This window comes from Lates calcarifer, linkage group LG10 (genome assembly GCF_001640805.2).
Source record: "Lates calcarifer isolate ASB-BC8 linkage group LG10, TLL_Latcal_v3, whole genome shotgun sequence".
In the NCBI taxonomy this organism is placed as follows: domain Eukaryota; kingdom Metazoa; phylum Chordata; class Actinopteri; family Centropomidae; genus Lates; species Lates calcarifer.
In genome coordinates, this window is record NC_066842.1 from 3,671,028 (window position 1) to 3,698,854 (window position 27,827).

General features: G+C 41.7%; 1 protein-coding gene across 2 annotated transcripts in view; it reads left to right on the forward strand.

Annotated features, from left to right (window-relative positions):
• mgat4c (mgat4 family member C) overlaps window positions 1-27,827 on the forward strand; it is a 96,548-nt gene that overhangs the window by 31,926 nt on the left and 36,795 nt on the right. For both annotated transcript variants that reach the window (XM_018672578.2, XM_018672580.2), the window contains 2 exons: window positions 13,080-13,150; window positions 20,552-20,635. The gene's annotated coding sequence lies outside the window, so the exon portion shown is untranslated. The remainder of the gene's footprint in view (window positions 1-13,079; window positions 13,151-20,551; window positions 20,636-27,827) is intronic.

Consider the following 27,827-nt stretch of genomic DNA (forward strand, 5'->3'; position numbering starts at 1 on the left):
GCAGCCATGGATCCACAGACATTTTCACAGGGAAATTATGAACTCAATGAAAAGTGTGACAATCATGATGATTGATGGTGTTTGTTTTATCAGAGTCTGTTCATTTGCTCTGGGCACGGGCAGGGTCCTTGGAGAGGGCCATCATTGTGATGGTGCATGTGTACACATCCTGTGACTCACTGTTCCTGGAAGCACTCATGGATTGTAGAATTTTTGATAAAGGAAAAAAAAAAAAAAAAAAAGGCAATATAATGAAAAGTCATTAAACCTTGGAGTGGCGTCCCTGAAACAGATGTTGTTTTGCCTCCATTTTGTGCAGCAGAACATTGAAACATCATATTTAGTTTTTATAGAGACCACAACATGCAGATTTAAAATTTATTTAAAATGTATATTCAAAAACTTTTAACCTTAACCAACCTTCCTCAACCATGGTTTCTGACCTACAGTGATGATCTTATTTAATGAACTTGATTTCTGTACCGCTGACCACCACCAATCCTCACGCCTCATTGCCCTCTGGTGGTCCACAGTGTGGTGTCTGTCGCGCCACTTCTCCTCATCCACATATCCACCTGTGGGGTGATTGAAACAAGAGTGAGCTCTTGTCAGTGCCTCGGACACCATGTAATTGAATTCTACCTTGTTTCACAGAGTGCAACAAAGCATAGCACTGGATAGAGGGTAAATATACTCAGCACTTAGAGACAAACCTGGGCCGCAACTGCTCAACAACAAACAGAGGCACAGTGTATTGCTTGGTATCATTTACAGACACAATGTTGCCATCAAAGTAAAATACTGGAGCTGCTGCCTGTGTGATTACTTAGGGGCAGGGAGGAAGCTTACTGCTGGGTTTCAGTGGTTTTCTTTGCAAACCTTTCACTGTCAAATTGCAACTGTTTACAATGATTTAAAACAACACAGCCCTCATTTTGGTTTAGTTTGTTTATTTGACTTTACAGGAAGTTGGACATGACAATCACACACACACACACACACAAAGATAAAAAGATGTCAAGGTTGAAACAGTAAAGTTTAATATTTAATTCCATCCTCGATGTACAGATAGCAGTGATGTTGGAGTCCAGGTGACTGGACAGTGTCATAATTTGAACAAAACCATCACAATAATACCCATATCATTATCAGTAAAACACAAATAGCATAAGTTATCAACCAGCTCCAATCTGGTGGATATTAGTTTCCCCAACCTTACAAACATGGAGGTCACAGGTGCATTGGTCATTAAGACATGACTGCACTCCAATGTAGGGAAAAGGATTTGTTTCTGAAATACTTCTGTAAAAACAATTTACTGTAACTGCTTTTTCACATAATCCATGTCATAATGATGTTGCTGACAGATGCTTGTAATGAGACTGAAAAAAAAAGGCCTCCAACTGCAAATCAGATATGAAAAGGGCATGTCAGACTTTGGTTCAGAGCATAAAGAGCAAAAAGGCTTTTGCTGTGTAATTGTTTGTTCAGTCTTGTCTTTTCCAATTTCCTCTCTGGCATCTCTGCACCACCCTGAGTGGTGGGAAATTATGTGTTCATGTGCGTGTGTGTTCTTTATGTGTATTTTTGAGATTTAAATGGGGTCCAAGGAGGCACAGCTCCGGTCTTTGGAGGGCAAATGGGATTACATTGTTGAGGCTGCTTCAAGGCATCGCAGGCATCACTCCACCGAGGCAGGCTCCAGTCGGTGGCCTGTTTGCTGTCGGCTAATCTAAGGAGATGGATTCTCAGTGCAGGACTCACTCCAGTACAGTTACTGTGTTTAATGGGTTTGACTCCCCAGGACATTGTTTCAATCTAAAAGGTCATCATGGTCTTAGCTCAAGCCGAGAACCTCTCAACCCAGGCTGATTTGCTCCTCAACCACCCTTGCATAGTGTACTTCCAAAGGACATTTTTCTGTTAGCACTTCAATATTAATCACTGGGAAAGAACATGCATTAACTTTATCCATTACAAGACACAGGCAGCAAAACTGCCGTTACCCCTTTAGTGTCAAAGGATGAGCATTAAAAATAGCTATTTATTTATTTATGGGGTGATCAGTGCAAAAACAACAAAAACTCACTAAAAATTAAAGTAGAAATAAACAAATAAAAATGTAAATTATCCAAAATGGTGTTTCCTTTCTCCAGCAATCAGTACTGAATACTGGGTTGCTCTAAGTTTACTATTTATATTGTGTTTATCTACTAAGGTACTTAGTTATAACCCCAAGTTATCTAACATGAAAACTACACAAACACCTGCTCATTTCACACTAAGAAAATACTGTTTGTCAAAACTAGTTCACAGACTGAAGAGCTTTTCCCAGTGCACATGTCAGGCACTGGTTTGAGAAGTGAGTCCAGCTGGTAATCACCTTCAAGCTGTTATATATACCAGAGCTGATGTCCAAGACCAATCACATATGGACACAACTCTTTAATCAACTGAACTGGGCAAATCAGGTAGCACCACCTGAAGCTCATTAGACACACCCACAATCCAGTCTGATGACGGAGGGAAAACCATAAAATCACAAATTGTCTCGAAATAAACTGTGGAAAAACACCCCTGTTAGGACCTGAGGAAGGTCTGGAAACAACTCGATTCAGACTTTGAAACAAGCATTGTCACAAATATCAAAATCATACCACGGGATGTATTTTTTTAGAAGTTTTCTGCTAATTTAATTAGTCCTAGTACAAAGCCAGCTTACCAACTGGGCATAGTGAGCAAGTGCCCTCAGCCCCCAGACCCTTAGGGCCCTCAAAGGCAGTAATCACAAAATAACTTGATAATGTACACCACTAAAAAACACAATAGAAATCTCTAATAGTAATGGATATAAAGATACCTTTGATATTTCAGTTACTATCACGCTGACATGAATAATGTCACAAACAAATTAGTGTTTAACCAGTTAATTTAATCAAATGATCCCAAAGTAGTGGCAGGTAGTTTGTCAGCAAACCGGGACGTGTCAAAAGGATCATGAGTCAAAAAAATGAATCCTGATGATGTCCATGATGAGGTTGAGTATGTTACTACTTCACTGTGCTGTACATTGGGTTCCTCTTTTTGTCAGTAGCCCTGTTGTTCACACACCTACAGACTGCAGGTGCACTGCTCTTCTCTCAGTAGTCTCCCACCACGGGAAGCTCAGTACCTGCTGCTCGATGACAGAATTGAACTGCTTCCTGCCACGTTGTGGTTTCATGTCACCTCTAAGGTGACAGGTGCCTCATCAGGCCTCAGATAAGGGTTTCTCAGAGTCTGCTTGCCCGCTCTAATTTATCTAAGGGATTTCTTGTGCTGCATATATTTTGTTCTTTGAGCAGCCAAGCATTAAATTGCTTTCCATTGGGAACAGCACGTATGCCAGGGTCGCCAAAGCTGTGGCTGGTTTCCAATGAGATGGTTTGGCAGCAAAGCCAACACTGTAATTAGGGTCACCTAGCTCTGGAGCTGCTTCAGGGCCGAAGGGTCATCACAGTTGCATAGTGTGTTTGAAAGTCACAACTAAGCTGGAGGATGGTAACACATGACTTTTTAGATCAGAAATCAACAAAACACAAAGGTGGCAAAAAAAGTGATCTTTTTCGTAAAGAAGCAGCCCTCCAAAGGGTATATTTATTTATAAAAACCTAGTGAAATTCTTTACTTTGCTCCAGGGTTTTATAGAAGCAAACAGTTAGAAAATATGGCACACTGTATCACTGAGTAATGAAAGCACAAAGACAAAGGAAGATATGGAGAGATAGTGGCAGGGCATGGGTAGTGAAAGCCCCATGTATAACGAGTTGTCAGCTTTGTCTTATCGTGCCAGAAGCTGACTTCAGCAGCCTTTGCTGTATGAGCTTTCAGTAAAGCCTCCTGCCTGTACAGTGCTGTGTGCCTTCTCAAATGTAGCCTGTGGTGTTTTCATGAGGAGACTGCACAGCATGTGTCCATCTGCAAAAAGCTCTCCTATGTGTCCAGTGGTGGAGAGAAGAAAAAAAAACTTCAGGGAGTTCTTTTCAGCTCACAGTATTCTTTTTGGCATTGGAGAGAGTAAACACGCCCGAGAAAAGTGCAGAGAAGACGCATTTGGACAGCTGCTCAGCAGACTTTACTAATGTCTTGGGTGTGTTGTGACATGTGATTTCAGCATGAAAACATGCAAGTTTGACCATGAGGGCTAAAGGATTTGTGGACCCCTTTTCTAGAGATACTTAAAGTCTGCATTTGCATCAGATTTCTAGTGAAATTTACCCCTGTCTTATGTTTTCATGCGACCCCAGTAGAAGTGATGCACGTGCAGACTTTAAGTGGCTTCACTGATTAATTTGATTTCAGAATATACTATGAAGAACATACCGTACTGAATTTGGTGAGAAACTCAGCACAGTGTACTGTCATAGACTGACAAGCCTTTCAGTACAATAAGGACTCCCTATCCATTTTATGCTGAGACTCGACAGTTTCCCTGTGTGTTATAATAGGCAGTTTTACTCCCTTTTAGCCTGTATTTAACTGGGTACATTTGGCTGGAAAAATAATTTCTCTTGCAGGCTTTGGGGCAGAGAGGGGCATACAGCAGCAGTTAGTGCCCCACCGGAGCAGAAATTGGTGGTTTAACTGCTTTGCTCAAAAGCACTTCAACAGTAATTAGGCATTGTAAAAAAAAAACATTGTAAATTGAGATTTATGTGCACATGGCATGATTAGTGGTTTCCACTGGTGAAGCATGGGTAGAAGTAAATCTTTAACTTTGGTTATAGTTCTTACATGAGAAGAAAAACGGATGCAAGCCTCTTCCCTTCCCTTGAGTCAACAAAAAAAATTCAAACGTGTCACAACTAAAGAGCTTGAAACTATCAGATAATGTCCATTTATGAAGGTTTGAGTACAACATGAGCAAGTTCTTAAATTTGATTCTTTTTTTAACTCAGTAAACACAACACCACTTGAAGGTAGTTTTTAGCCTGGTTTGTGCAATTGTGCACTTTCAGATCATTTGAGCATTCAGTATGAACACTAAATTCCCTCTATGTCACCTGTAGTTATAAACTGGAAATCCTTCAGTTTCAGGCTCATTTTTCTCATCTCAGGACTGCTTCTTATTCATATGTTGCATAAAATGAACATGGAGGATTTGTATATGATTTAGTATAAAAGCAGCCCCATTCTAAATGTGTCCAATAATAAAAAATGAATGATTGGACCGGTCGAACAAACAAAGTTGCAGGTACAAATACAGCCAGTAGCACCTGCGCAAGCCTCAAAAGTAGATGAAAGAGCCATTCCTCAGCTCCACAGTGGTTGTGCTGAGGGACTGAACTTAAAAGATGTTTATTTATCGTCTTTCAGAGGAACCAGAACACTGCAGTCCAGTGTATATTTAAAACTAATGTGTTTTCTCTGGCAGTTCTTGTTGAATTATTTATCCTTTCATTTTGAAAGAGATGAGCCAGTGTTGAGAATCGTGATTAACTGCAGCTATTTTTCCGACCATATTTGAAAAATTAAATTATGACAAAAGCAGTTTCACCGCTTATCTTACAATAAACAGTATATGTGGTGCTGGATGGGAAATAAGTGCTTATATAAAGTGTCCCATTCCTGAGTGGCTTGCTAAAATTAAGCAGCATCAAGGGAGTAGCTATTTATTTTGCTTTCGTGCTCACACATACACCCACGCACATATGTCCTTGTAATACACAGTGACAGTAATGGAGAATTTAATTGTCTGGGGAAATAGATAAACAAAAGAGATTACTTTGCATTACTGTCGATTTTATATAGGTAGTAAGTGTGTTACCTCGGGCTCTCTGAACTAGTCATCTTCAACTGTTCTAAGGGATTATATGGACCATTTAATGATAAAACACCATATAAAAGTCTGTTGACCGAACCTCTGCCTTCTCATTGTTGTTTCAAAACAACCATCCAGTAATGTAGGTCTGTGATATGTGATTGTGATTTTGGCTTGACTTGATTTTACAAGATCTCTTAATTGTACACATTTGATTTCAGAATGGACAAATGTGAAAGTAGAGCTGGATACGTAGAGGAAATATTGATTAGTGGTTGCAGGAGAAGCTTCTTTCCTGATTGATTGAATCTTAGTTTGCAACATAAATGTGACAAGCTCCCTGGGTTGTCTTTAGATGCAAAATATCTGTCAAGGCTGTCTGGAGAGGCAATCTTTTAAATAACTCGTACTTGCATTTTTCATCCTGTAGCACAGACTGTCTAAAATATAAAGAAGGAGCCATTAGGCTTGTCTCGCCCCCTCCCCACTTCTACCAACACTGGTCACATTTAGGTTCAGTGCTGCAGACGTGAGATATGTTATTTATCTCCTCCATATTTAATGAGGAGTCGCCCTGGGAAGCAGATGGTACATTAGCTGTAATGAACCAGAGCTGACTTCAGTGGTTTTGCGAGGGAATACGGAATTGAACCGTTAAGGCCTCGCTGTTTCACGCCCTACATTGTCTGAGGGTCGAAAGGTGTCTGATGTGCACGGAGAGTGTGTTCACTCGCCTCGCACGAACAGATCCCTTTTATAACTCTAGACAGGTTCTCATTGCCCCCAGTGAAGCATCATATATTGATGTGGAGAGAACAAAAATTACTGTAAGCTCTGACCCCTTTGTTCGCGGTGCCAGCATTAAAGTTGCTGAGTGAGGGCTTTACATTGAGCTATGTTTTATTGTTACGCTCAGCAGAAGTGATTCGAGTGTGCACCCACACTCTCTCGGGCTTCTTGAGACTCACTGACAGTATACCAGTACACATACACCTGAACTGACAAAAAGGTTTAATTAAGATTTCTGTCAAGTTCTGGAAATCGACAAAGTCACAAGTGGATGATTTGGTCATCGGAAAATTAAAGGAAAAGTCTTTCCAAGCGCGAGGAATAACAGACGAATCTCACTAATCTATGAGTCAGACTGAAGAACCAGCCAGCTGTATTTGACAGGCACGTCAAGATGGAAATATTATCACAGCCAGTTCTTGAAAACTACATCTGGCAACAACCATTTATTCCCTAAGGTTACATCTGCAATCTGTAATTTTTTCGACTGCTTACCCCACAGCTGGGGGTTTGTTGCTGTCTGTGATGTCTGAGGATGTTTCATGTCCTCCATTCACTCTTTGGAGAGAGACCAGGGACTGATGGCAGCTGTCTGAGAGCCTGCTCCCACAGTCTATGGCTAATGTTGATAATTAAGGGGAGTGAATAGACATATTAAGTCTCGTGCTGTGCAATAGGTGGTGCTTTGAACCCTGCTGAGTCACAGGGCACCTTGGAGGTAAACTCAAGCAGGTTTCGGGGAAGTCAGAGTGAGAGAGTGGGTGGGCTGAAATGATTCCTTATCTCAACTGGGTGCTTTCATAAAGCAAGACTCGGGATGTGCGTGGGGAAAATAATCATGCAGTGCAGCATATCAAATCATGGCCTGATGAGGAAAAAATAAACACGTCTAAGCTCATTGCTTGTGATGCAATCCAGCACAGACGACTCCAGGGTCTCAGACTGCAGGGCTCGCTCTGTACGCTTATTTTCAGACGAATACCATTGTTAAAGGAGCAGAGGAGATCTTTACAAGTTAAAAGAACCTCCCAGGAGACCAGGAGGGAGAAGGAGGGCTGATGGGACGGAAAGCAGTGGATCACTGCAGTGAGTTCATTGAGAAGAATGAATGAATAAATTAAAAGCGATGGCATTCCTGGCGATCTTCACGGCAATGAGACATTATTGATTTCTAAGGAGAAAACACATTCTTAATGTGTCCAGGGATCCAGGCTTTCTTTCTCTGTCTCATTCCCATACTCGCTCTGTTCCTACAGCTCTTAGCTACTAAAAATGACTCAGGATTGAAGCTTGATACACATAAAAGCCCAGTGTAGTTTAGGCATACCAGTCTAGGTGCTGGAACAGTGAGCACTCATCTCAATGGATGGCGAAGGTATGCCTCAGCCATCTGCTGCCTTTTGACACGTTGCAGTGAATCAGCACCTTGGTTTTTTGAAGGAGTGCCTCCTGAAAGCCTTTATCTGTGCGGATGGAGGCAGAATATTGCTGTGAAGATGGTAATCTGTATTGATATTTAAAGGAAGGAAGCGATGCATTCTGTTATTGCTCCAGAGCCCATTTTCACACAAATTCTGCGAGGCAAACAAGCTGTCCTAAGCTGTTTTTGAAAATTGTTTACAACATGATGGCTCATTGGCATATGGGTACCACCTGCAAGATATTAGAAGTAAGTGTCAGCATTTGGAAGCGTTAAGAAGTTTTTCCAGTACCTGATATGAATGAGGAAATTTAGTTTTCTCTGCCACAGGGTACGCACTTTTCTGTTTGCATGTGCTCCTGTATGTGGGCTATATGAAGCCGAGGTTGCCATTTTAAGACACCATGCCTTGGCTCTGAGCAATAGTCATGCAAAGTTATCAGCTCTTTCATTTCTGGGCTGACACTCTGGGTGAAAGATTTGGAGGTGAGGTGGGGAGCCGTGGATTAAAGATCATATCAAAGCCAGCGAATAGGTATAGTGATTCAGTAACGATGGCAGAGATAGCAGATGAAGCCCGAGTTTGTGGAGATACAGAGTGCAGCCCCAAGTTTATCATATAGAGCACAGATAGTCAGAGGATAGCAATCAAGGAGATGGTGTGGTGTGTGGCATAGTTGTGCATCAGGGACTTGGCAAATGTTTGACTTTTATGTTCAAGGACGCAAAATAGAAGATTCTAAGTAAGTTGATGGCCAGCCAAAGCATCTGTTGGTACACAGTGGTTTGTGTGTCCTCTCCAAGGAGCAAAAATGAAAAATGGGCACAATTTTAGGGCTGTTTTTTTTTTTCAAGTCATACCAGAACAGAACGTCTGTGAACAAAAGGGGCACTTTTGGAAGATGTTCAGAAAAGTTTGTTGGCCACCAAGATCATGATAGCAGATGAAGGCGAAAACAATAGCAGCAGTCATTAAATATATCATAATTGTAGTGAGAAATTGAAATTCTGCTCTTTTCCCCTGAAAAGTAATGTTTTATTTAATCAAAGGGTATAATCTTTTTATGATGTTAGTTAAGGTGGTCTTTATTTCAGGCACATAAAGAGCACACTGGGGTCGCTCAGCCAGACCCGAGGGGCACTTAGGCCACTTAGGTTCCCCTGATGTGACATCAGAATAAAAACTAAGCACAGGAGCAGTCCATTAGCATACAAACTTGTCCTGTTGAGGCTTTGAGAACCCCAAGCCACTCTGATGTTGGCAGATAGACATGTTTATTATGCTTGGGTTTGTGAGACCGAGGGTCTTAAGGTAAATAAATAAAAAGAAGATGTTTGCCTCGGACAGTTCAGCCTAACAATACATGATGTAACTATAGTAAAATATTTGATGAAATCCCTTTTCATGTTGTGTTTTAGAAGGTGGGGAAATTTGTTCCCCTTGAACAGCTGTATATCCAAGAATCGCTTAGCAAAGAGAAGATTAAGTGCACACATTAATCCAGGAGTCAGAGCAATCTTGTAATCCACTCAGTATGCTAATTGCCTGTTCTTTCTCCAGCAAAGGGGTTTACAGGCCATTAAATGGCACTGAGCAGTTGACAAAGGATGGCCAGTATTCTCCCCCACCCACTCTCCCTCTCTCTCTATTTCTTACTTGGACAGGCTGTTGCACACCCACACAACGCTTCTCCAAAGAAATATGCAGAAGCTAAAAAAAAGTGTTGCTGCTGTGATTCTGAAGCAGTTATTTATTTTGCAGCATTAGGGTAGAAACAGCAAGCTGTTCTTCTGTTCCAGGCAGACCTGCCTATGACAGTGCTCTTTATTCTGAGGGGGTTTCTTTAGACATTTTTCCCCAGCATACCAACGTTTTCTTGTAACATTTGTCCATATCTGACAGTAGTACAAGTAAATAATGAAAGACAGTTGAGTGCTATTGTCTCCATCACAGTCCTAGTCATGCACAACCCTCCCTTCTCCCACTTTGTCCATACACAAGAGGATCATGCCAAGGTAAAGTGCATTCCTTAGCGCACTACTGCCTGTATAGTCCCCCAAGTGGCCTTGGCAGTCTCAACATGATGGATGTTGTTTCAGACCGAGTTTCTCGCTACACTGATAAAGCAGCTTTGTCAAAACACATTCACTAGCAATGTAAGCAGATACAGATAGTTGCAGATAATTAGAAGATTTGCGCTTTGCGTCATTTGCGGAGCCAACTGCCAAGGAACGGGGCTGTGACGGATGACTCAAACAAGAGAATTCGGCATGAAGCCTGACTGCAAACGTAGCTGGTAATGACCAGAGTGTGTTTTTCAGATGCAGCTAATGAGCACGGCCATTAGACATAAATGACATTTTAAAAACCTGGGGAGAAAGGAAATGAAGAAGTACCCCAGATAGACTGCCTGTAGGCAGAAAATATGGTAAGAGCATCTGTAGGATTGGGCTCTCAGTTCACATGGATGACCTCCACCCAGAGTGTTGAGGCTGTCAGTCATTTGACTGCTGGTAACTGTGAGGATGGAGGCTCATTACAGCAAAACTGTCAGAACTATTCGCCTCAATATCCACACTGCATCTCAGGGCCCAGTACAATTGGCACTTATCCCCTCTGTCTGACAGATAAATCTTTTATGTGCATATTATTGTAATTTCCTGATGAGCCCATTTTCAAGGAATTTTTGCCACTTTGGAAGATTCTGTAGAGACAACAGCTGTGACATTGCAGCTTGTGATTTGTGAGGATATGTTGACTCAGTCTTAACCTACACACTGCATAGATAACAAACCCAGAACACAGAATGGAAATGTTGCTCAACAGAAACAACCAGATGGAACCGTTTTCTTCTTTTTAAGCAGTGGCTCTCAAACACGTGTCACTAAATCCCAAGAATCTGCAGGTTTATGATGCAATCAATGACAACGCAACCTGGCTGATTAGTCACAGCTCTCCAGTTGAATGTGTGCAGATACAGAGGAAATTAGCTGCTGAAGTGTTTGTTTAGAGGTTGTAAACCACTTTAAGGGCTTTAAAATGACAGGCATAAAACACAGAAATGCTAATATTTTAGCATGCTAACAAACTTTTAACAACTCTTATAGGAACAAACAGCGTGCAGACAAAGTCTTCAAAGCAATTATCAAAAAATATGCTCACATCTCTTCTACAACAAATTCAATGTCCTGTTTGATGTATTTTATTTTTCCCAGGAATAATTTCAACTTGTGGAAAATGTGGGAAACATGTTGGCGTAGTGATTACAAATCATGTTTTGATTTTGAACATGAGCGATAGAGAATATTATAAGATGCGAGAGAAATAGTTTGCTTTGGAACACTTCAGACGTTTTGTCTTTTTTTTGCAACTGTTGAGTGTGGGTGTTTTTGTTCCTGTATGTTTTGTTTTTTCCATTGAACTCTGGTTAAAGGATGTTTTCCTGGAGTCACTGTACTGTATGCTGTAGTTTGATGACCTTCAAGTATTCTCTGAGTACCTCTGAAGGGTTTCTGAGGTGATAGCTTTCCATGGCTGCGAATATGAGGGCGAGTGGGGGAATAATACAGTGCAGATGAGATGCTAAGGTAAGGCTGTATGTGGGTGGTTGTCTCTCAGGTTGAGAATTTTCCTGGAAGCTATGGAGGTCACAGTGGAAAACAGTGATGAATATGCTCCTTACCAACATAATATTGGCAGTGAGAGCCCTCGCTGCAGGAGAGAAGTATTTATTCCATTGAAACATGTTGAATCCACCCCCCAATCCCAACAGGTCCTCCATCCTGAATGACCCTGTAGGCCATTTGTCCCCACCCTGACCCAATGATTCCAGAAATAGTGTCCCTACAGCAGCAGGAGTACCAGACAGTATAGCATGTGGGCAAATAGATGAATTTTTTTTTCCCTTGGTGAAGTATTTCCCCAACTTCCTCACTGACATGCTGCTAAAAATGACCAATGTCTGTTAAAATATGATCCACCACACTAAATGTGTGTACAGTTAATCTATGTAGACAAAAAGAGGAATTTTGAGTGTATAATGTAGTGAGCAAAATGTTGCTATATATGATGATTTCACAGTTGCATTCTTTACAAAGCTCACTTAGGGTTGCACGCTTGTGGAAATATTGTTGCACCACACAAAATATTATTTGCTTGAAAAAGTCAAGTAACAAGAAAGAAAAATGCAGTAACATTCTTTTTGCAGGGGAATCACAGGTTTTGAGTTAAAACTGCATTTGGCATCTTAGCACACTGGCTCTGGCTCCAAAAGGCAGCAGGAGGTAATTGCTTGAAAGATGAACCTCAGTGTCCAAAAGTTATGTAACATGATTTTAGTAAACTGCACACAGCATTTTCATGTTGGCTAACCCAACTGGTCTGTGATCACTTTATACCAGAAGACACTGAAGGGAAAGAGAGGCAAAAGAATGAAGCTTGGTGAGATTATATAGGATGGACGGGTCATTTAGTGGAGCCACAGTTTCAAAGTTAGCGATAAAACAGATGCATGCTTCTTAAAATCTTAACGTGTAACATTAATAAAATGACATTCTGCAGTACTAATGTGGGATAAAAGCAGATACAGTAACTTGTGGCAAGACTGAGTCTTTGTATTATTATAATAAACACAGTCGACTGGATTCCCACTCCAAAGCTCCCTTTTTAAACAGAGCCACAAAAACCAACTGAGTGAGGAGCACCTAGCAAAATGAGGTCATCTCCACACATCCTTTGATCCCTCCATTCTTCATCTCAGAGGCAAGTGGCATATAAGAGGATCTATCTTTGTGAACGGTTGTGAGCCCCCAAAATTACAAACAAACTAAAGGCAGGGGATCGATAGAGTGTGTCTCACAGAATGATGAACTGGCACTTCAGAGGGGCAAAAATCAATGTCGCGCTCCCTTTCTCTCTCTCTCCTCTCTCTGTCTTTCTCTTTGGGTCCTAAACTCTCTTCACAGTCCCTATACTGCAGTGTTTAAGTGTGTGTGTGTTCAAGTGTGTGTTGCTCGAAGCAGGGTCTCTCACTGTGATTTAATGGTCCTTTGTTTCTTATTCCTTTTTAGCCTGGAAGACCCCTGCCACTTTGATGTGTGAGCACACCCACCAATAATGGCCCATAGGATACGTAGTGGAAGTAAGTGCTTCTGGTCAGATTTACCGCTTTAGTGGTCCTCCTCCCTCCACTGCCCTTGTAAACCTCAGCTCATCTGATGTGGACGTATTGATCAGCACAACATGACAATCTTTAAATCATAACACAGCACTTAACGTGAAGCTGCTAAAATGAAACCATCTATTTACTGCAGCACACGTTTTGGACAGTCGACTGCATGGTGTTGGCTTGCATTTTTATAGCTCCAGCATGTCCAGTAGTGGTGGAGGTGAGAAGAGGACATATAGCACCTTGAAAAAATAAAAGGAAGTCCATTACACAGTATATCTTAAACATAGAATTAATAAAGTTCCCCAAGGGGAAAATTGGATTCCAGGAGCTCTGTCTGAAGCTAGAAATTAACTTGTTCTGTGGTGATCCTCGACGATTACATTCACAACAGAGGGAAGCATTTTCTTGCTTCAGAGTGTTTTTTTTAATAATACAGTAAATAACTGAGACAACTTGTTCAAAGAAGTAAAAGATTACTCTAAAGTCACTTTTGTTACTCTAAAATATGCTGCATGAAAAGCTAAAACTGTGAATAGGTACAGTATTTGGAGAGGTGGAGTGATCCGATTACTGGAGTGTGATTAGTTTCAGCAGTTGGGGGTTTCACTGAGCAGAGGCAGGTTGTGGCCTGGACCAGCATACAGGGTGTGCGTCTTTACTGAACAGGGAATTAACATGAACTCCCGAGTCAGATGTGCTAACAACATTGTCTACTCTACCAGCAGCATTGGCAAGTAACCAAGGATTGTCTGGCAAAAACTTCAGCACAGGTGATGACTAGTGGTGTAGCTCCAGGGACGGCAGGTTTAGTCTGTTGGTTTGTCGGCCTTTGGTCCAGACTGAAATAACTGACATAAAGACATTTCATTGCTTATTACCAAATAGTTACTCGCTCTTTGTGCCACATTTTCTCTTCATGTATAGGGTGTATGTAATTTGCGTGAGCAGGTGTGATGTGTGTTTAAGAGCAGTCTTTCCTGGGCGTTACCTGCTGATTTGATGTGGGTGAGCTCTTAGACAGCCCCTGTTGGCGCTGGAAGGCAGCGCTGTCAGCTGTGGAGATCTCTTCCTGTCAGCCCTGCCTTGTGAAATTTAGGGCTGGGAGATGAAGGCTGAGACAGGTATCCATGTGGGGTGACGGAGTAGAGGTGGGACGTGGGGTGTATTCTATCTATCTATATCTATATCTATCTATCTATCTATTCATCTGTTTTCTGTGTTCGCCTGTCTCCAGGGGTGCAGTTTGGGGTGGGAAGCTGCTGTGTGTCAGTAGTAAAATATTCATGGTACGTGCAGGGAGTTTGACGAGCAGCTCTGACACCTCCATGCTCTCCACCCTCATTTTCATTTCCTCTCTGGCTCCAGCACGTTACCTCACAGCTCCCCCGGTCTGCTGTTCAGCACCGTATACTGTATGCTCAGTACAGTCATGATGAAAAGAACCGCTTTTACATTTTCATACCTAAGAGAATGGGATGTTTAAAAAAAGAAAGAACTAGAAAAAAAAATCATATCCACGGGAACATATTGGCTGAAAAGCTTTCATTTGAGCTTTTATCACTGTTCTGTTGAGGGCTTCCATGCAAAAATTGGTGCTTTACAATCTGCTCTTTAAGGTTCTTCTCGCTCCCTGTAATAATAGAAACACTTTCTATTTGAATTTGTAATTAATGGGAAATTCAACCTTGGATTCTGTATGTGACTCCCTGCATTTCTCAGTATGTCTTTTGGTTTCCCTTAGAGCACTTAGCTGGACTTAATGTACCCAGCATGATTTCAGGGAATGTTATCAACAGGACAAGGAGTGCTCTGGTGAAAAGAGTGAGTCTGATTCTCACTAAGAATGGACTGTTTACAGTGTGATCTGGTGAAATAAAGCTGTATTTCTGCCTCTTCTACTGTGGAGTAATGGTGGCTCTAGAAAGAATTCCTTGACAGTCTTAGCAACATTTTCTGCTTTCAAACTGACTATGCTGGAAATATCTTCACATGACCTTAAAAAATCTGAAACCAAAATGGACATAAACCACAAAAAGTGGTTTCTTATAGAAAGAATCCCCGTAAGAAATAACTGTTCACACAGCATGTCATAGTTTTTACTTCACATGATATAAGCTCACTCCTAGGAATTACATTAGTACTAGATAACTGCCTTCCATGGATGGGTATGTAATGTAGCATTTCCAATTTTCATTCCATTACAGACATGCAATTAACAGAACTTTTACCAAGTGTTTTAACCCTTACCATATGTACAGAAACCCAGTGATTTCACCTCAACTCCATTCTTCTCATGTGGTCCAGTTTAAGAAATGGAATTAAGGTACAGCAGCGTAGTGGTACCAAAACCAGAAAGCTGCTACCTTGACAGCATGTCGTGTTTAAATCCAAGGCTCTAGCTGTGAGACAGCATTGATCAGCCTTTTGCTCTCTGCATAATTCTCTGCATCATTCTGCAACAGAATGATTAGCCTCGGGGGGAAAAGTAAACAGGAGCGGGTAAAAGTTGCAAATCATCTTTTCATTATATTTTTCTGGAGCCCCGCTCATCATAAGTCATCATCACCAAGCTGAGGCCTCTATCTCCAAACTCTGCAGAAATATCAATATGGATTTAGGAGTCTCCCTGAAGCAAGGTCCTCAGCTAATTAAATCTGTAATCACTTTGTACTGTAAAAACACAAGCAGGGGAGGAGGGGTGGTGGTGGTATGTGGTGGTTTAAATGAGGGCCAGTGGAGTTTTATTTAACAAAGGCAGCTAATTGGGTCAGAGCTCTTTATCCTCATAAAGCACTGAGGTTTCCTGCCATCCAGTCGGACTGCTCACGGCTCTGAGCTCTCAAACAGACTTTCGACTCCTTCGAGAGAATAAGAGGAGGGAAAGAGAGGTTACAGTGAAGACGGAGCAGAGCCACCGTTGTCAAGGCTACAGAAAACAGGTATTTTATATTGTTTTCAGGATTTGAACTCCTCTTGAGATGAACGATGGAAGAAGTTCGAGGGATCGGTCAAGCAAGGCGTTGCGTGCTTCACTGATGCCAAGTGCGAATACGATCCAACAGCTGTCATGTCAAACTCTCATCATGCAACCTCTCTTTACCTCCTCAATATCCTGTATAAAGAGTCTGTGTCACAAGACTAGAAGGAGGTAATGTATCATGTAGGGACTTTGTATACAGTTTCATTATATTCTCTAATCCTCTGCACACTTTAATAAATGTTGTGTAACCTGCCTTTTGATATTAGACTTTAAATTCTGCCTTTGCAAAGTGGCATTTGGAATCACTGAATTGTGAAAATCTCCTGTTGTTCTTATAGGTTTATACTAGATAAATCCAGTATCTGTTAAACGCTGTAAACTCCTGCAAACTTGTTAAGTATAATTAAAGACTGGTGCGTGGCCAAAACTCCAGAGCCTCATCTATTTAAGTGAGAAACAACACTTCACTGTAACTTCCTTTCTGTGCATTTTCACCAGTCAAAAGTAAGAATTCTTTGTGGTGGTTGTTGGTCCATGCTGACTACACTGTAGTGAAATATAAGTATTTTAATATAAGTAAGTTATACAATACATAAAACCTTTATGACACATTTTTAAAGAGTGTAATATTTAAATTACAGTGATTCTGAGCTGCGCTTAAAAACAAAAAAGGTATAATTTCATTAACAGTATCTGTAAGTCTGTTACACATTATGAGCATTATTTGTCTTATGCTTCATGCTTAATTAATGACACTCTATGGTACTACTAAAACTATGGTATTTTTTTAAAATACATTTTTAATAGCAGTGAACTACATCAACAAGTAAAGAAGCTGATGCAGTTTTCTGCTATTTCAGTCAAGTAAACACCTATATGTTAACTTCACCTCAGTCACTTTTTAGGCTTGTGCAGATATAACACCGATTCTTAAAGCAGCAGCAATCCTGTCATCTGTGCTCTTTAGTATTCCCTACTGCGCTTAGAGTTGCTGCACATTAACAGCACTCACTGAATTAAAATGATATAGACATTTACAGTAGACTCCAAGCAGCACATCATTGAATGGGAGAAAAATATATAAGTCATTAAGATGTTTATCTTGTCACAGGGTGTGCACATTACATCTACAAACACCTTCCATTAAGAGTAAATAGTGGCAAACATGGACAAACACTTCATTAAAACTTCACATAGAAGACTAATGAACAAAAAAAGGAGAACCTCGCCAGGGTTGTCTCATTACTTCTCCTCTTTCCGACTTTGAATATTAAGCCAAAGGAGCCGCTGTGTATCTACGTTTTCTCCGTGAGCTGCAGCTCCGAGGTGGTGACCTCGAGCTGCCTCCATCCTCTGTGTTACTCACATTTGTGTCTGTCCCCGGGGTTCTTCGTCTAAAGAGCCCGGACTGAAGAGGCAGGCGGGCCAAGCACAGTATGGCGGGGTTAGCCCTGCCCTGGAGAAATCTTCACAGCGACCTGATTTCTTTCACTTGCTCCCCATACTCCCCAGATCCTGCACTCATATTCACCTGATCCTCTGTCAGAGCCATTTTGTGGGGAAAAACTTCTTTAATAACAGTGAAACTAGAACAAGATTTGCAGAGTCCAGGAGCTTAGTTGTGAATTGCATTGCAGTTGCAGCCCGAGCACCAGGCTGTCAGGTGTCCCCGCAGATTTTTCTTTCAATGTTTAATCTGGCAGATAATTGCATCCATTATTAGAAATGACACATGACGTCTGCCTGAGATCTGGTTGTGACTGTTTTCATGAATCCTCCTCAAAATTGCATATTTTCAGTATCAGTGGGAAAACGACGTGTTGAGAAGAATCTCTCATCACAGCTTGTCATATTCATCTCGAAGAGATCTGAGTTAATATTAGTGATTGGTCCCCAAGTCACGTTCAGCCCCATCTTTTCACTCCAGCATCTGGATTTAATTGGTGCTATGCTGTAAAGCCACAGCTGCTCTGCCTGTTAGGACAATAAATTACCCCAATTAGGAGTTGAACAAAAGAGGCTGTCTGACACCGCAGCCCACTGCCATGCCTGGAGATGGGAATGCGATGGAATGAGGCCTCTCACTGACATGAAGCTGTACCAAAACACCTGCCCCATCATCTCTCTGATCAAAATACAGTTCCAGTCCAGCGGATATATAGAGCAGGAGGAGATTGCTTTGCATGGCCTGCAGCTCACTATTGCCTCAGTTGCAGGAGCTTTTGCTGTATAAAAGAAATAGAAAAAGTGTCACTATGTTCGAAATCAGTGGAAGGTGTGTTGTGTAATTGCTGGGCAGATTATTAATTGCTGTTTGGATGATGAGTTGTGGATACATCCAGGTTTTTTGTCAGCTGCATGCCATATCGATGGCACCGGTAATGAAGGCAGTAATGAGGGAAGGTTTAGGAGGATGTGGAATGGGAGGAACAATAGGAACATCTGTGCCTCTCTACAGTTAGAGTATAATTGAGACCATATTTCATTTTCCTCTTTGAAAGCTGGTCATACTGTTCTTGCCGTCTACTTCCCTGAAAGATGAGACATATTTATTTGCCTCTGTAACACATTCAGCAGCTTTAGCAACTCAGGTGGTCTACCTTTGAGGGGAATGTAGGGTATCTGCCTGTGTGATGACGCCTCTGTCTTGATCGGCACTCCCTCCACGTCTCTGGCTGGCCACGCCATCCCTTTGTCTCACCACTTGCTGTGAACACGCCATTAAGCCAGCCGGAGTTTGACAAGAAAAATGAAGTGTGCTATTTCCTGTGGCCTCGAGTGTCTTCCTGAATAATGAGCGCATTGCCTGGACCCCCCTTGTCCCTCCCCCTCCCTGCCATCGGTTTTACTCTTCCCCTTGAAGTTCCAGTCTGCTGAGAGAGTGAAGGGGTCTTTAGGTTGCCACTTGTCTCAGGATAAAAAAAAAAAAGTGGTCATGCAAGAGCTGTCAAACTAAATCTGGAAAAGCCAGAAAAAGAAAGAGGATTAGATGAATGAAGTAGATTTTATTGATGAAATCCTCATCCCATGTCACGGTATTAGAGAATGCAGAGTAGGGCATGCTGTATCTGAGGAAATATACATTATGATAGAGCATCATGAGATGGTGCAAACAGCTGCAATTGTGCAAGCCAAATTAACTGGCACTGTTTCCCGTATCACTTATTATTTCCTTGCTTTTTTAAACACGTCAAATGGCTCAGCAGCACTACTGGATCATAGCAGAGTGCTGCCTCACACAGCAAACCACGGAGAAGAAAGGGAGGCTGCAGTGCTAGTTCCTCACCCAGCCTTATTTCTCCCAATTACCAGCGTGTGAGCAAACAGTCTGACACGACTGACCTCCTCTCAGAGAGCTGTGGTCATGACTGGAAGGCTCTCCCTGCTTATTATGACAGAAGTGTTATGGTAATGGAAGGAAAGTCTGCACCGTGGCGATAGCACCGCAGGAACGGATAGCCTATTATCCACCACTGCGTGGTGGTAGTAATGGTGAGAGAGAGGGCATCCTATCTGTTATGGTGATGATGCATTTTGAATGGGTAGTGCCTATTATATATCAGTGGATGATAATGGCAGGAGAGAGCATCCTCTGGGTTATGGTCATGATGCCAAGGGAATGTGAAAAGGTCCACATAGAATATGCCATCTTGGTTTTATGGTGATAGATTGAATGAAGGGGGTGGCGGGGTTTTTCTGTCTTTGTTGTAATAATGGTGGGCCAGCCCGTGTGTTCAAAGAGCGTGAATATCCAGGGAAGGAACGACAATGACGTGTGTGTGTGTGTCTGTGTGCGTACGACAAACAAGACCCACGCAGTAGAAAGAGAGCCTTAGTTAGCTATCTGCTTGGCGCTTCGCCGCCCCTGTGATGTATGTTTATGGCCCATCATCTCTAGCCAATTACCCTGCCTCAGTGTGAGAGCGCCGCGCCTTCCCATCACAGCCGTCAGTGTCTGAGCGTGGAGAGAGACGGCGACAGTTAACGTTCCTGGACATCCCTGGCAAAGAGCCGTTTTCCTCAGGGGGCTCTGGAGATTCATCTTCAAAAGTAAGCCACTGGGCAGAAGAGTCTGCCGAGTCTACAGCTGCTTTGGGAATTAGAGGATTGTTTACTGTGTGTTAATGTGAATGTGTGTGTCTGTGGGTGTGTGTGAGCACAACGTGGGTGCTGTAAGTTAGCACAGTATGTGTGCAAACTTTGTAAATCTCATGTTTCCCACGCACTCTTGTGTTTGCATCAGTATGGGGCTATGTAGATCGCTCACAGCTCGATACATTGATGTGTGCACACAGTTAAATTCTGTAAATGATGTGGGATCATTATATTTACACTGAAATGCCTCAGAGCTGTGAAATAACCTTGACACACTGGGTCTCTTTGTTTCCCAGATACAGCTGAGGCAGACATGTTCTCGTATCCCGTCCAGGTCAACCTGCAGACTCTCTCCCACAAAGACGTCTGACTTTTACAAGGTAATCTTTTCCACTGTCTTCTGAAGAATGTGTTTTGTGCTAATTTCTGCTTTTTGTGTCTAGCTCAGAGATGCTGGCTCATAATGCTTTTCCTTAAAATGTTCTGCTGTAGAGAAGTGACATTAGAAAAGGTAAACTGAATCAAACACAGCGACTAATTTGCTTTTAGCAGAGAGTTGTTTTTGACACTGATGAGGAGTGTGACTTTATCTTAGACGATCTCATATTTAGATGATCTCTCTGTGAAACTGAAAACACAGAGTGGTAAGACAAGGGTTATATCTTTTTTTCTTTCTGGCTCCATATTCACACACTATGACAGATTGAAACTGCAAAGCTGTGTTTGTGTTGGCTAGATGAAGGAACGTTCCTGCCCAGAGGGTTTATCAGGGAGAGAAAATATTGACCGCCAACAGTTGCACTTTGGTGGTGTTATTGCTTTTCACACTTGTGTGATACAGACAGCCATCGCCAAGCACAACAATTGTAAACCCGAAGCCATATTGACAGCCGCATTGCTCTTCTGTGCAGGGCAGCATATCCAGCTTATGGTGTTTACTTTTTAGCTTATTTCACTGAAGTGCCTTTTGCAGACAAATAATATAAAAAATGCCAGAACAAGGTGAGAAGAACAGAAAATACTTACTGTTTAGGTGAGACGCAAAACCCAGAGGGGCCTCTAAATTTCTTTCTAAATTAAGACTACCAAACACACTGACAAAACAGCAGCAGAATGTGTGTGGGTTGTGTGTGCGACTTGTTTTTTCAATATGCTGAAGCATTTGACTCGCTCAGCCAGCCTCCGTGATTCTTGGTTAGCGCACAGTTGAAGTCAGCTCATCACCTCAATAGGAGAGGGTAGCTCTGAGATACTGGCTATCACTGCAGCTGTACATTGTCCTCTGTTACTGTGATTATAAGCTCACTCATACTTTACCCTCATACTTTACATTTTGGGTTTGCTGCACCTTATACTTCATTTTTCTAAATTTAGACCTGTTGTCCTCGTTAGCTGACACTTTTTTATCTAATGTAAAAACAAGGTGGCAGTAATCTCTGTCAACACATTCTACAGCCAAGATCAAGAGAAGTATAAGAGGAACAAAACCTGATCAGAGTTTATAGTTGAATCTTGTTTTTTATGCTCAGTAACATTTGTTGTTTGATATGACAACAGGACATTACCGTTCAGATTTGATAACCAGAAGGCTTTTAGAATGTGTTGCATTGTTTAGGCACTGAAATAAACCATTTTCTATGCTGATGACTTTGTTTTTTTGCGCAGTAAAATAAACCCACTGTGTCCATATGCCAACTCCATCCTTTTCAAAAACTACTTCCTGATCAAAGACATGGTTTAGTTTTTATACTAATTAGGTCCTGCTGATCCCAAACAGCTAAGAGAAATTAAAAATGCAGATAAAATTAACGCTCAGGTCCCAGGAGAATATTTCAGTGTTGGGAAGAGCAAGAAGTGACGGATAATTAGCACTTATGCCAATCAGACTGGAGGTAACTTTTTCAGAGCAATTGTGTTATGATAGTGATGTATCATGTTATCATATGACAAAATCCCCTTATCCAAATGACTGATTCCAAGTATGTTTTGGTCTTTTTTCTTTACATGTTTTTAGTATGTTTTTGTTTTATGTTTTTATTTACTTCTATTTTGTGGCTCTTTGCTCTTGGTCACTTAGCTGTAACCACACCTATGGATGGTCTTACTCTGTTTGATTCTTTTATCAGTATTAATACGGGAATAATATTACCACTAAAACTGCCATATTAGCTACGACTGTATTGCCAAGCCCCATAACAGACAAAGGTTTTGCAATGCCTTGTTCTTCTTCATGTTAAAGCTGTTTCTGTACTTTTACTAGTTTTCTGTGCCACCTTAGATTTCCAGGCTGATGAAGGAACTCTACCTTGCAGGATGGCTAAACTGCTGTAGCTGTTTTTGTTTTTCTAACCTATAACATTTTTAAGTGGTGCACTCCAGTGAATGAGACGTTTGACATTCCAAGATGACAGGGACTTGAAACAGCTTAAATCAGGCATTGATGTGATCCTCCACATTCTCATCTGCTTCAATGGTATGCCAATGTGGGCATGCATTAAAGATTCATGCAAACAGCTGTTTCTTCCACAGGACAGCATGGCACAGAGCAAGGCTGTGTGCTTCGATTTCAAATCAGGGAAGCCTAAAGGAGCTGGGTTTGATAGAACATGGCATACAGTGCAGGCTACTGTTTGAGGCTAAAACTGAAATATTGAGTACAAGTGAAAGTAATTCCTGTTGGCAAGAAAATACAGTGCCTTTAAAATTAGTATGAAGACTCATCAAACAGTTAATAATATCAGTGGAAGCAGGTTGGTGGGTTTCAAATTAGTCATTTCCATTCAACACTTTGCTTTGACATTTACTTAAATAAGCTTGACTGTTGTTGTGAAGCACCACAGTCATAGCAGGCTTGAAAGAAAGGAACGCATGCATTCAAGCTGACATTTGTAGGATATTTCACGATAGATGCAGTGATAATATATGCCAGCTCCTGACAGCCTGTGCAGCCACTGAATGCAGAGGCTGAGTTATCTGTGTTAGGTATGAGGTACATACTCACAGCAAGCATGCCATCATCCTCTTATGCCCATATGCAGTCTGGCTCTTCTGTTTACTTTTACATTCGTTCTGTCGTATTCTCCTCATCTCTCTCGTGCATCCAGATATACTCGAGACTGAGATTTAGTTGCAAAAGAAAGCTTCATAAAAAAATGTTCATGTGTGCTGCATTGGAGTGGATTAAACACACAAATTCATGTGAAATTATGTGGTGTATGTGTTGGTCTGTACTATTCTCCAAAATACAGGAAATGATCTTTAAGAGTGTAACACAATAGCATTCTCTTCTCCACATAGACAGGCCATGACCTCCTCACTGGAGCTTTACAGTGACCATTTGAATGGTAATATGACAGGCTGATTGCCAATTTACAGCCCACACAAAAGCATTGCCTCACTGAATCAAAAGACAGCTCTGTAATAACAAACACAAATGATACAGCAAAGCTCCATGCGAACACTATCTTCTGTTTTTCTCCCCTCCTCCTCGAAATTATACTCTCGATCACAGTTGTCTGGAAAAGAAATGATTGAAAACAGCAGTGGCTAAAGCAAAAAAGACAGTGTTTTCACCTATCAGCACAAAGTCACACCTCTCTCAAAGCCGCCTGCCATGCTAAATAACGCGATGGTGAGCTATTCCTGACGGATATTGCAGTAATAAGCAGATGATCCCCTTTAGAAATAACAGCTGGTTGTGTTTTTCTAATGGTGAGACTCCATCACTGCCCGTCACTCCTCGTTCATCAGCAGCTGTTAGCCATGCATCCTATGTAATTGCGCTCTCTCTCTCTGTGGTATGGTGCACTATTTTTCACAGGCACTTATGAGTTGGATAAATGCACCGTAACACAAACATTACGGTAGATGAGTACAATTTCTGCACATCTACTTTTCAAGCTACTTGATCAAGTAGTCACCTGATGATGAAGATGAAGAAGCCATTTCTCTGTTGAGGTTTTGAGCAGCAGATTCTCACTTTGCTGTGTGAGAGCTAGAACAAAGCCTGAACAGAAAATCTGTTTTTCAAGCTACAGAGTGGCACATTCTGTGAGGCATATTTCTGAATGATGGTTGTTAAGTGCAGCATTTTTCCATCATCTGACATTATGCTACCTTGATAGAGCTCATAGTTTTCTATGCATCTCGAGCTGCCAAGGCAATTTAACAAATTTTTTTTCCAAAATTCTGTCACAGAGCAAGAAGACTTGTCAGAACCCCTCCATCTCTGTAAAGCTTTTCATTTTCTAATTAATTTTAAACTGCACCAGGGGGGTGCCTAGTTTAGAATACAATATGCGCTGTGTTTGGCAGCTTTGTATAACCTAATCATTGCAAACCAAAACTGCCTCCAAATCTTAAGAAGATTCCTTTTCTTCAGTTAAATGAAAATCCACATCGTAATAATGTGTTTTCTTATGTCTGGAAATTTCCAGTGCATCTAATAGAATTTTTTGAGTTACTGTCTTCTGTCGGTCTGACACGTTAAGCGTCTGTTTTTTGGTCAGTCAGAGCCTGAGACCAAGGGCTTCTGTCTAGACTCATCACCCACATTCAACAGTCACACAGAAAGAAATCCATCACAGATGGTGTAAAAAGTGACATTTTTGCACCAATTGTAGCTTCATTGTCCTCTGTTGCGTATCTAAAAACCTGAACAACTAGACGTGCTAGCACAACTTTCTTATCTCACATGCTGATGCTGATTTTCTCAAGGTTATGCAAGGCTATCTTAAGACATTTCTTACTAAAACAGAAGTGAAAAAACTAAACAACAAAACTACAACTTACAATTTTTCATCACCATGTATCAAACATTTCACAGTCTCTTCAAGTCTGAGCATATTAAAGTGAAGATTTTTCCTTCAAAACTTGGAGGTATACATCAGATACGTGTAAAGTTTCCCCCTGAATTGTTGGTATGGCGCTATCTTTGGCTTACACCCACATGGTATTTTTCTGCTTGCTGGAAACCCACTCAGCATTCTATATTTCTCTCAGTTTGGTGTGAGAGGAGGCTCACGGTGCCGACCCCACGGGATGTCGATTCCCACCGATGCTCGTGGACTTACAGTAACATTTTGCCCCAGTGTCAGGGAAGAGGAGAGGAGCAGCAAAGCGAAGGAGAGAAGACTATGAGCTTAATGTAGATCTGTCATCAGCTGGCTGCAGATCAAAAGAGCAGCATTGGCAGGCGGAGCAGAATCCACTGGAGCCTCCTCTCTATGCCAAGCTCCAGCTTCTCTGAGGTAGACGAGCACAGAGGGGCCTGGCTCCAGGCGAGGAGTGTGTGTATCTGCTCTCTATGTGTGTGCATGTGTGTGTATTTTGGGGGGCGGTGAGGTGTGGGCACACACACATTGTCTCAAGGCAAGGATCTGGCACTTTGAAAATGTCACCAAAATCCCAGAAACAAAAAACAAGAAGAGAATGGAGAAAGTGTGATGAACAGACGTGTATGCTCTGGGAGGTGTGGGATTTAGAGACTATGGAAAGCAGAATCTTTCTCTCAGAGTGGGAATAAAAAAGATGGCACAAAGGCAGAGAGATGCAGGCTTTCTTGACAGTACACCTCTGCAGTATCAGTGTACAACTGTTAAGTGGGTTCAAGGACGTATCTAAATTGCAGCCTTTAGAGGTTTGTAAGTGCTTTCTTTCTTTCCACTTCTGATACTAGCATGATGGTTGAATATGTTGCTTCACTGTTCACTTGTGCAACTGTGAGCAAAATACTGTATACGTCATTTTAAATGAGCAGGAACAGCACAAACATGTTTTGTGTCCACATTTATTATTGCATTTCATTATCAGGCTGAATATTAAATATTTAATAGATTGTTCTAGACCATCACTCAATCCAAATTAAAATGCTGTCCAGAGCCTTCTTAGTCTGCCCATGATGGTGCCTGACTTATGCACTTGAGATGGGACATAAGTAAGAGCAATGCACTCTTGGAGCCAGGACTGTATCCTTGGATCCGGGTCAGATTCAGCTTTGAGACTTAAAGTGGAACAGCCACCATGTGACCAACAACCTTCAAAGCTCAGAGAAGAGGTCTGGTTGTTGAGGTGGAACGTCACATCTCTGGTGGGGAAGTTTCTCAGGCTAGTGTGGGAGATGTCATGGTACCAACTAGAACTAACTACTCCCATCTCTGTGTAGAGTTGCCCAGGACAAGATGAAGATATACCCACCATTTGCCAACACCTCCCATGTTCCCCAACACCCCCATTTCCCCAAAGGCAGGACTGCCTTCATACTACTGCATGGCATGGAGTTAAAAGCTCTAGCTGCAATTTGTGGTTTCTGATATGGATAATTACAGACAAACCTGGAGGGGGTTGATTGGTAAAAACAGGCTTGCCTGATCTGACGGGAAGTGCAGGTTCATTATTGGACTATGTTCACACATGGTTTTCACCCTGGCCAGCCCATAACTAGGGCATACATTAGCATGTATTTGTATTCGTAGGTGTACTTAAAAGAACACCTTAGACACGTAATACCATCACATCACTGGGACATACATGGATGGATGGATACCATACTCCCTAGTGATCTCTGGAATCAACTCTTTCCTTGAATATCTATGTATATAGCACTACTACTATAGTGCAACTATATAGTTGTTCTGCTCAAAACACAGGCATGCAGGGTTTTAAAACCTTAAGACAAATTACAGCAGTAGGCAGGAAACACTAAAAGGTGAAAACCTCCTCTGACAACAGAGGTGCAAGGAGTACTCGCTTTATATGTTTATCTCTACAGCGTACAGAGATTCTAAAGAGAGGGAAGCTGTGTTAACAAATCACAGCCTGACTTTGCCAATCTTGCTCCCAAGTCTTAGTGTGGAAGTACAAAAAAAATCAGACTGTGAGAAGATGCACAACATCTCTCTTCAAAGGATTTTCTTTGTGTTCTGTGTTTGCGTTTGCACACATGCGAGTGTGTGCATGTGTTTGTGACCGTGTGTGTGTGTGTGTGTTCTCGTATTTATCCGAACTCAATGTCAAACCTATTTCCAAACCACTGATTCAGCTAGTTGTAGAGATATACAGTGGTGCTGCCAGGGCTAACCTTTAGAGATTACTGTGACATTAAAAGCTGCATATGGTGAGTGGGGAGACCCAACCACTGGGTACCTCATCTGATGCAAATGTCCTCTCTCACCTCTATCAGCAAAAGTAATTATGGCAAACCACTATGACATCTCAGGCTGTGCAAGAGTACCTAGTATAGGTCATGGAAATACACCCATGTCTCTGGGTAAGGAGGAGACAATTATCTTTTTGTGCAGAGAGGTGGCGTTGAGGGAGGAGCCCTCCACCCTCGGCCCCCCCCCCCACCACTCCTCAAACTGAAGTATCTTTTGTGCCAGCAGCCTTCAGGGACTCAATCAAGAAATTGACACCGCTGTTAGTATGCTCGGGGCTAAAGAGATGTATCGGTATAGCTGTGCTGTCTCTCTCGGCGACTGGGGCTTCATTAATATGTCAGCAAACATGTGTTTGGTCTAGATTTTATAATGTATTTTTACAGTCACTGCACAGATGCGAAAATGACATTCATAT